The 8,037-nt window shown below is 45.1% G+C and overlaps 1 non-coding gene across 1 annotated transcript; it reads left to right on the forward strand.

Moving 5' to 3' along the window:
- The first annotated feature begins 7,600 nt into the window (after positions 1–7,600).
- LOC120259618 lies at positions 7,601–7,707 on the forward strand. The gene has a single exon (XR_005536175.1). It is a non-coding gene; the product is annotated as a small nucleolar RNA R71 (small nucleolar RNA).
- Positions 7,708–8,037: the final 330 nt, after the last annotated feature.

Consider the following 8,037-nt stretch of genomic DNA (forward strand, 5'->3'; position numbering starts at 1 on the left):
TAAGAGAGCAAAAAAATAAAGAAGGGGGTAAGGCAATCGATAAAGATGGGGTACCCGGATAATGCTCCACCTAGGATAATTGTTTCAAGTGCAAGAACCCTCTATTATGCTTCTTAATCAATGCAATGGTGAGTCATGGAAATCGTTAATTACATAGTCTCAAATCTAAGGTCAACTATAGCTAACTCTATACATATCCTGGAGGAGAAATCGAACAATCTCAACGCCTCGCACTCGCATAGAGTTGCAATGAGCTCTAGGGATTCCAAATGATAAATCTCTTCCTAATTATAGACCTAACCCTTTGGTCCAGGTGGAAAGTCGCTAACCACAATTGAGCCCTAGATACTAAGATCACCTCAACGCTTCACTCCGTTGCACGCGCAACTAAGCCCCAGCGGAAGTTCATCCCTTAGACCATTCACTCTATTATGGCCGCAAAGAACTCAAGGAACGGAGATAGAATCTATCATGCTGGAGGGGAAAGGTGCCTCTCCTGTACCTCTCGACTCACCCTCTCAACCCTCTCCAACCTAGCTTTGTCTAACGCTCGTGGTGTGTCACTCACGCACAAGGTTACCAACAAGAACTCTCAACCCTAGTGTCACTCTAGGGGAAATGTTCATACAATCAAGCATTCAAGGATGGAACTCACAATAAACATCAATTTATTGAAAGCATAATAAAGAGGTTCAAAGAAACAAATACATCCTAGGGTTCACAATACCCGAGTACCCACTAGGGGTTTAGCTCTCCATGGAACTAAGTACAATCAAAGAAATAAAATATAAAAGCAATGAATCCATAAAGAAACCCCCTCGATAGTCGTATCGATGGTCTTGTGGAAAGTCCTCTACTCGTCGTCCACAGATTCCCTCGTCCGGTATAGGATACGCCTCGACGGAAGCTCCCCTACCAACCTTCTTCCTAAGGAATGACGATGTTGGAGCAGGACAACCTCTCCAAAACCTTGGCCAATACCCCTCAAAACCCTAGCCGAAGCCCTCTCTCAAGTTGGGGAAAAGATGGAGAAAAGAATGACAAAATTGGGGCTGATTCGGCTTTAAATAAGGCTGCAATCGGGCGATTACACGGGCGTGGATGCTCCACGCGCCCTTGCGGAAATTCCACACGGGCGTGTATAATTTCCACACGCCTGTGTGGATTCTCTGTTTCTCTGGTTTCTCGGCCGGCTGTGAACAGTGTTGCTACAGTACTCGGCCTGAATAGCTTCACAATTCCATAATTTCATCGGGGTAACGCAAACGGCCACACGTTCACGTCGTGGATCACTTGCTTCTTCCATGGTGTACACGTTGGTGGAGCTCTTGTTCTGTGTGCATAAGTCGGAATGCTAAAATGTGACTGCCTTTGTGCCCATCCAAATGGATGTGCCCACTCGAATACGAGGAGGTTGGCACACACTCTAGCATCTCACACCTGACCTATGTCTTCGCGTTTGAACCTTGGCAAGATTTCCTCCAAAATTAGTGCATTATGATCCACATTGGCCTATTTCCTTCATACTCGGCCTCACAACCCTACCTGCATAAAAGTAACATAAAAACACACATATTAGTGTAAAAACCCGAGAAAAGTAATGCTCAACATAAGGAATGAACGCTTTGCATTCGTATCGCACAAGCACTTATCAAACTCCCCCATATTTAAGCTTTTGCTTGTCCTCAAGCAAAAATTAAAACGTTATGTGCATCAATGAAGAAAATATTGGAAGTGCTTGGCCTTAGGTTACCCAAAGTATACAAATAGAGCATTCTACAAGTGAGGGAAATTTCAACACTCAATGTGAAAAATCGAAACTCTAGATAAAAACTTGAATAAAAAAGGACAACAAACCCGAAATCGTGAAAGTGTGTGGACTCACTCAAGTCAACCCAAGGTATACTCCTCAAAGCTCTAAGTATAAGGAACTTATTTAACTACACAAGTGACAAAAATTTAAAAGATGGTAGTAGCTTCACACATCCTCTAAGGTAGCCCTTTCCAAAGCGGCCGCTAAGGTGGCTTTCACACTTTCGAGGTGGTAGCTCTTTCTACCCGAGTGGTAGCTTTCACTCATCCTATGAGATAGCTCTTTCTCTCATTAGGGCATAACTAGTATCCGACTTATGAGAGTAGCTTCATACTTCATAGGTGGTAGCTCTTTCCACCCAACAAGCACAAATAAACAATAAAACTATTTTGTTCCTTCTTTTCATTTTTTTTTTTTCAGAATTTAGCACAAGAAAATAAACCTAACTAGTCCCTTTAACATCGAACATGAGTTTCCAATAGAGTTCAAAGAGTGAGTAGTGCACTAAGTGTAAATCAGGTAAAAAATTCCTAGAAATTCAAGCAAGAATTAGAGCATGAAAACATTCAATGTTAGAAATTCTCCTAAACTCAAGAATACAATCATTGCAACTAAGGTGAACCACCATTGGCTATGTGAGCATAAAACAATCAAGAACAATAGAAAAGATGTGTGCACTATGAAACTCCCCCCCACACTTAAGTTGTACATTGCCCCCAATGTACACATTCAAGCTCACTCAAAATATAAATCATTCAAAAGCAAATGTGGGAGAAGCAATCAAAACAATACTCCCCTGACTCCTAGTATGGCGTTTGATGAAGCTAGTTTGTTGGGAGTAGTGTTCCAACGTGTTGTGAAGCTCACATGGCCAAGTACCTTAGTACCTTGGCCGTGCCCATGACTAAGTCTCAATTCCCAAGAAGACAAGACCATCTGCACGCATACACGAGGGGGTTCAGTGAAGCTCAATAAAGACAAAATAAATCGAGTGTATATAAAAGATAAAGCAATGAATACAACTCGATGATGTAAAAAATGAAAATAAACTCAGAAGGAGAATCCTTTTTGAGTGAACAAGCCTAAAAACAAGAAAAATAAAAATAAAATGCAAGACAGTAAAGGAAAGGAAAATCAAGTGTCGGTGTCGTTATCAGGCGCCGGTACTACTGCAGCTGCTGGTGAAGTACATAGTGGGTCTACCAGTGCCGGGGTAGAGGATGGAGGTGCTAGAGGAACTGAGGGGGCCGGAGGAGTCCTTGGCCGCAATACAAATGATGAGGCGACGTCTCGCTCTAAAATCTACTGTAACATGTTGTAACGCCCCATGAACTCTGTGTATTGAGTAGCCTGCGTAGCCCTAATCTCGGCAACCTCAGCTCGGACCACTCCTATAGCATTCTCGAGCCTCTCAAAGTGATCATTGGCTCGAGATAGTGAAAACATACACACTGGGGGTGGCTCCTCTGTCACTGGAGGTGCCTCGGTCTCCATCGTTGCTGGCTGAGACTCAAGAGCGGGCTGAGATGCTCTGGCTTCATCACCCTCATCCTCGGCTATCTCTGGAGCTGGTAGTACTAAAGCAAAAACCCCTGTCCGAACCCTGCGGACCATGCCCATCATCCGCATCATCTCTAGGCTCAGGGGGCAGGTACACTCGTCTTCTCGGCCCCGCCAATCGAATCTAAGAGACCCACGCCTAGCACTAATCTCGTAATGTAGGGGCCCGAGAAGATCGCTCCCAGTCTAGTGTAGTGTCCCTGATGTCTGATGTACTCTGCCAGGATGTACCCTAAGTGAATCAGTACACGCTGTACCATCAAGTACAAGTACAGTAGCTCCTGACGGCTCAGGACACCAGTGCTATCACCAAGGCCATTCACCGACCTACTCATAATGGCATGCAAGTATCTGTATGTAGGTCGAGAAAGGCACGTGGCCTTGGACACCCTCGGCTCGTACTGACCTTGACCACATAACACTCTGTAAGCTTTCTGTGGGGTCAAGGTTCCAGGGTAATCAGTCGGTAACTGTGCATACTCCTCTGTATCTGTGAATGCCTACTCGTACAAGCCCAGTAGTACTGAAAACTGCATAATGCTCAAGCTATGGTGGTGTCCAAATACTCTGAACTAAATGGTGTCCACACTGTCGAAGCTCGCATACGATCTATCAAACTCGAATGATGATAGCACCTCCAGTGCTAACTCTAGGATGGCTGGCTCTCGAATCATCAGCAACTGCCGCCAACCACCTTCTGAGATGAGATCCTCAATCTCATCACCAAACTCATCTCCCAGCTGCAGATCTCACAATATAGTCATGTCTAAGAATTGAGTCTGCCCAAAACGGAGCCTCGACAGGCGCTCATAGCGAACTTGATGCTCTGGAATTGCAAACCGCATGCCCTCGGGCTCAGGAGATGACTCACGTGGTCTCTTATCAACTTGCTTCTTTGACCTAGGTGCTATAATCTGCAAGATTTAAACGAAATTGATTAAACAAGTTGATAAACCAATGCTGCAGAAATCCACACGGTCGTGTGGAATTTCCCCACGCCCGTGTGGATCCACGGGGTGTGAGAACCGCACGGCCACGCTTCAACAATCAAAAAATACAACTTAATCATACTTCTAACTTCGTTCTAAACATAAATCATCTTTCCAATTGAAGAAACGAAGCATTATTAACTAGGTTAATCGCTAGAAACCATGAATTGGCAAGGAAGATGATAAAAACAAAACTTATCGACGAGATAGAGTGAGAAAATGAAGAACCAGCCAGAAAACTTCACCAAAATCCCACCAAATTAGCACTCGCAACTCGGAGAGTACTGTGAGAGTGTTTTCAGGCGAATAGAAGTCGAGAAGAGAGAGAGGAATTATCCTCTTTTAAATAGAACTCACGACTTTTGGCGTTCTGTGCACCCCCACGGGCGTGTGGAAATTCCACACGCCCATGCACCTTACTTCAAAAGCACTACAGGGGCGTGCGCACGCCCATGTGCTCTTTCAGGAAAATGCTCCTTTGACTCTGACTGCTCTCTCACGGGCGTGCGGAAAACATCTACGCCCGTGCTCCCAAATTACAGTGGTAGCCGCATGCCCCTGTGGCTTCTCTGGACATCTGAGAAAAATACTAAATGTTACACACGCCCGTGCGAAAATTCCCCACTGGCGTGGACATTCATATGCCAAACTCACAGTGGCAGCCGCACGCCCCTGTGTCTTCTCGGGATGGAGAGAACTCCTATGCAGAGTATCACATGGGCGTGCGAAAATTACCCACGCCCATGCATGGTTCACAAGGTCGCTCATAGGGGTGAGTCCACGCCGCTGTGTGCTCTCGGGAAAATCTGCCCAACTCTGCAGGAATTCACACGCCCATGCGGAAATTACCCACAGGGCGTGGGGCACTGCATGATCGCTCACGGGGACGACCCACTGCACTCGTGCCATCTCCGGATGGGCTCAAGGGATACACCCACGGGCGTGTGGAAATTCTACACGCCCGTGTGTTTTCTCTGGATGACTTAGAAAAAATCTACAGGCTCTACAAAAAATTTCTGAACATGCTTACACACTCAGAGCCTGCCCTATTATGCAAATTTTACAAGTGAAAAACACGAAATATAACCCAAACGACCAAACTTTCGGTAATTCCTCATAAAGCACAAGATGACTTTAAAAACCCACAATAAAATCGCAGCACAAGCATCTAAAAGATCAGACATCAACACTTAACGATTTATTCATGCAAACAAACTAAACTAAAAGATAAGAAAACAGTAAACACTTGGGTTACCTCCCAAGAAGTGCTTGTTTAACGTCACTTAGCTTGACATACCTTGTCTTACCTCACGGGGGTTCATGAATGAAGGACGCCCTCTTACCCATGACTTGGAAGCATGATGTGCAAAGTCTCTTGAGGGTAGAGGATGTATTATTGGGCTTCAGACCACCAAACATTGGTTCATCCAACCTTCTCGGTTCATGTACGTCTCCAACAGTCTTAGAGTGTTTTCGGTGGTGTCTCCTAACCCTCTTCATTTTCCGGAGCACCTTCTTCAATATCCCCGGGGTAGATGTTACTTCTTCTGTTGACCCAAGCATCATTACTTCTTCATTGTTCTCCTCTTGGTCTAACAAACCTTCATATGGATCCGGGTTGAACATTTCCTGCATGTATTCATCAACAAGCTCATCAGTAGTGTCTAGAAAATACAAAGTGTCATCAAAATCGAGAGAATGCCGCATGGCTTCAGCAAGGCGGTAAGTGAGCTTGTCATCTCTAACTCTCAGTGTGAGTTCTCCGCCGTCCATGTCAATCAATGCTTTGGAAGTCCGCAAGAACGATCTCCCAAGTATCAAGGGTACATCCGCATCCTCATCGACATCTAGCACTACGAAGTCAACCAAAAAAATGTACTTGTCCACCTTGACAAGCACGTCTTCAATGATGCCTCTCGGATGTCGTACTGTTCAGTCCGCCAATTGTAAAGTCATCCGAGTAGGCCTAGGCTCTCCCAAGCCTAGCTTTTGAAAAAAAGTGTATGGCATGACGTTGATACTTGCCCCTGAATCCGCCAATGCCATCTCCTCACCTAAGATGCCGATGTTACACGGAATGATGAAGCTTCCCGGGTCTTTCTTCTTGTTCGGCATGTTCGTTTGTAGCATCGCCGAGCACGAAGCATCTAGCAACACTGAAGCACTCTACTCCAACTTCCTCTTGTTGGTCAACAAGTCTTTTAGGAACTTCGCATACTTAGGCATTTGAGCTAATGCCTCTACAAAAGGAATGTTGATGTGGAGTTGCTTGAATAAACTCAGGAATTTCTTATACTGTTCATCCCCTTGGTCATTCTTCAATCTAGAGGGATAAGGGATTCTTGGCTTGAAAGGTGGGGATACCACCTCTTTCTCTTTCTTTGCTCCCTCCTCAACCTCTACAACCTCGGGTGCGTGTTCTTTCGGCTTCTCACTCATAAACCTCCCTTCAACCTCATGACCACTTCTCAAAGTGATCGCCTTCACATGTTCTCTAGGGTTGGTTTCCTTATTGCTTGGTAAACTTCCATGTGGCCTTTCGGAGAGAGACTTCGCAATTTACCCCACCTGATTTTCAAGGTTGTCCAAAGAGGCGGTGTGATTGCGAAGTGTAGCCTCGACTGATTCAAACCGTGTATTTGCAGATTGAACAAATCTAGCCAAGTGCTTCTCCAAATCCGTCATTCGGGTTTCCAAGCCTGAAATGATGTTTTCCACTTGAGGAGCTTGTTGTTGTTGTTGGAAACCCGGTGGCCCCATGGCCATTTGTGGTCCTTAATTACTCCATGAAAAGTTGGGATGATTCTTCCAACCTGAATTGTAAGTATTGCTATATGGGTTCCCTTGAGGTCTCATGCCATTACCTAGAAAGTCAATGTTTTCCATTGAAGAAACATCACCAATATCGATCAGGCAATCTTAGGGAGCATGTCCTCCACCACAACCGGTGCAATTGGTCACGGCCATAACTCTATTCGAAGCTATGAGATCTAGCTTCTTACTAAGACTCTCTACTTGCGCCGCCAATGAGGTTACCGCATCAATTTCATGGAGACCGGCCACATTTTTCTTCTCCCTAGCATTCCATTGGTAGCTATTTAACCCCATTTCCTCAATTAATTGACGAGCCTCACCGGGGGTTTTGCTACATAAGGTATATCCTGCTGCCGTATCCAAGAGTTGCCTTGTACTCGGGTTCAAACCATTATAAAAGGTTTGAACAATCATCCTCTTCGGGAATCTGTGTTGCGGACACTTTACCATGAGCTCCTTAAACCTTTCCCATGTCTCGAATAGAGACTCCAATTCCAACTGAACAAAGGACGAGATCTCATTCCTAAGCTTTGCTGATTTTCCGGGAGGAAAATAACGGGCTAGAAAAGCTTCTACCATCTCCACCCATATAGTGATTGATGCTCTAGGTAATGAGTGTAGCCACTGCTTCGCTCTCCCTTTCAAGGAAAATGGGAAGGCTCTCAATTTGATGGCATCATCCGTAACACCATTTATCTTCATCATATCACACACCTCGAGAAAGCTCTCTATGTGACTGTTTGGATCCTCATCGGCCAAACTGTTGAATTGTGCGGACTGCTGCAGCATATGGATGAATGCCGGCTTTAGCTCGAAGTTCTGAGTTGTAATCGGGGGACACACAATACTCGATTATGTCCC

Source organism: Dioscorea cayenensis, chromosome 4 (genome assembly GCF_009730915.1).
Source record: "Dioscorea cayenensis subsp. rotundata cultivar TDr96_F1 chromosome 4, TDr96_F1_v2_PseudoChromosome.rev07_lg8_w22 25.fasta, whole genome shotgun sequence".
Classification (NCBI taxonomy): domain Eukaryota; kingdom Viridiplantae; phylum Streptophyta; class Magnoliopsida; order Dioscoreales; family Dioscoreaceae; genus Dioscorea; species Dioscorea cayenensis.